The sequence below is a fragment of the Notolepis coatsorum genome (genome assembly GCF_963971535.1).
Source record: "Notolepis coatsorum genome assembly, chromosome: 2".
Taxonomy (NCBI): Eukaryota; Metazoa; Chordata; class Actinopteri; order Aulopiformes; family Paralepididae; genus Notolepis; species Notolepis coatsorum.
The window spans coordinates 162,464,301-162,466,800 of record NC_140166.1 but is presented as its reverse complement, the minus strand read 5'-3'; positions in this window follow the sequence as shown (position 1 = coordinate 162,466,800).

The window sequence follows — 2,500 nt, the reverse complement described above, 5'->3', positions numbered from 1 at the left end:
GACTAAACAAAGTCTCGGTCGACTAGAACCAAACAGACCGATCCATCGACTCATCGCCTACAAGGGGGGCAGCCCTAGTAATGCTGTATTTCACTAAGCTCAGTTCAGAGACATACAAGTTCACCTCTGAGCAGCCCCCTCCCCCCGACCCCCCCTTCGTCCATTCTATATATAATGCAGAAAACAGCTCTCCGGCTCAGGGTCCACGATGAGAGTGAAGGCTCATGGGAAGGCGAGTGTTTCTCGACCTCTCGTCCTCTCTCTTGTCCTTCCTCGCTGTCTTCACAGCACCCGTTTTTTTTCCGTCTTCCTCCCCGGGTGATCTGCGACAAGGGGGGGGAAGAGGACAAAGACGTTCTGTCCAGTTACGGTGCCTTATTAAAACCATGTTTCTCCATGCCTCCCCCCCCCCCCCCCCCCGGAGCCCTTCGCACCCTCCTCTGCAGTCCTGTATCCAGGTGCTCACAGGTCGCCCCTGCAGCCTTAAGGGTGGGTCTGGTCCAGGTCGGTCCCTTGTTCCTTTTCACCCAACCTCTCCTTATCCAACCAACTCCCTATTCCTAGCCATATCCCTGTCCCGATGTCCCACTACCCTCCGCCTCTACCCGTGCCCCCTGACTCCCTACCCCTGTCCCTGCCTCTCTCCCCGTGCCCCCTGACTCCCTACCCCTGTCCCCTGCCTCTCTCCCCCGTGCCCCCTACCTCCCTACCCCTGTCCCCTGCCTCTCTACCCGTGCCCCCTGGACTCCCTACCCCTGTCCCTGCCTCTCTACCCGTGCCCCCCTACTTCCCTACCCCTGTCCCTGCCTCTCTACCCGTGCCCCCTGACTCCCTACCCCTGTGCCTGCCTCTCTACCCGTGCCCCCTGACTCCCTACCCCTGTCCCTGCCTCTCTCCCCGTGCCCCCTATCTCTCTACCCCTGTGCCTGCCTCTCTACCCGTGACCTTGCCTCTCTACCCGTGCCCCCTATCTCTCTACCCCTGTGCCTGCCTCTCTACCCGTGACCTTGCCTCATCTACCCGTGCCCCCTATCTCTCTACCCCCCTGTGCCTGCCTCTCTACCCGTGACCTTGCCTCTCTACCCGTGCCCCCTACCTCCCTACCCCTGTGCCTGCCTCTCTACCCGTGACCTTGCCTCTCTACCCGTGCCCCCTACCTCCCTACCCCTGTGCCTGCCCTCTCTACCCGTGACCTTGCCTCTCTACCCCGTGCCCCCTACCTCCCTACCCCTGTGCCTGCCTCTCTACCCGTGACCTTGCCTCTCTACCCGTGCCCCCTACCTCCCTACCCCTGTGCCTGCCTCTCTACCCGTGACCTTGCCTCTCTACCCGTGCCCCCTATCTCTCTACCCCTGTGCCTGCCTCTCTACCTGTGCCCCCTGCCTCTCTACCCACACTTCCTGCCTCCCTACCCCCTGTTCCTGCCTCTACCTGTACCCCCCCCTGTCTCGCTATGTACAATCCACGGTGATGCATGTATGCAAACAGTCGGGCACTTCTGAGTTCCTACCTTTAGCTTGTACTTACAACTGGCTTAAAGGGACAGTACACATTTCTTAAGAAGTCTGTCTGATGCGTCAGAAGCTGGGAGGTCTTTGGCAGCCTACCATTTTTTTTTTTTGGTGTTTGAGATATTGGCCGCAGGGAATGTAAGGCTAGTTGTTAGCATAACATGAAGCATAGCCTACTACCGGAAGTAAATGTAGTGTACGATGAAAGCATACTAAATGCTGTTGCTAAGCAATGGTTAAGCTTCCCCTTTAACTCTATGCTGAAGCAAAATGTTTGCGGCTGCTAAATTTAATTATTATTAAAAGATCAGGATTATTTTGGTTTCACACTGGGCAGCCAGAGAGCATAACCTTCATATTTCAACGTTTAAACCCTTTCACTACCACACTACAGATGGTTAACCCTTTAATATCACACTACAGACACCTTTTGTCGTGCGGCAGGTGAAAGGGTTAACCTTCTGTATTGTCGCAGTGAAAGGGTTAACCATTCGGTAGTGTGGCGGTGAAAGGGTTAATGTAAACACTTATTCCTATTGAAAGCATCTGTTTGCAGCCCAAACACAAAGATGTTTCAGTCCTTTCTAGATAGACTCAGATAGACTTACGGTGGTCGCGAGCAAGTGTGATCCAAAATTCGACTTGACTTGATTGTTTACATTATGCATCACTGTGAATTTCACATGTACAGTTCCTCTCATTTCCCTCTTCCAGTGGCTACCTGCCTCCAACCTAAACCTTTCCGCCCCAGATTTCCCCCTTACACCACCTCCAACCCCTCCACCCATCCCACTTCCTCGCCAACCCCCAAACCTCTATCCCTATTCCCTACCCCCTGTCCCAGCTCCCTGCTCCAGTCTCCTACCCCCTGTCCCCAGCTCCCTGCTCCAGACAGCCCTCCTACCCCCTGTCCCAACACCCTGCTCCAGACAGCCTCCTACCCCCTGTCCCAGCTCCCTGCTCCAGACAGTCTCCTACCCCCTGTCCCA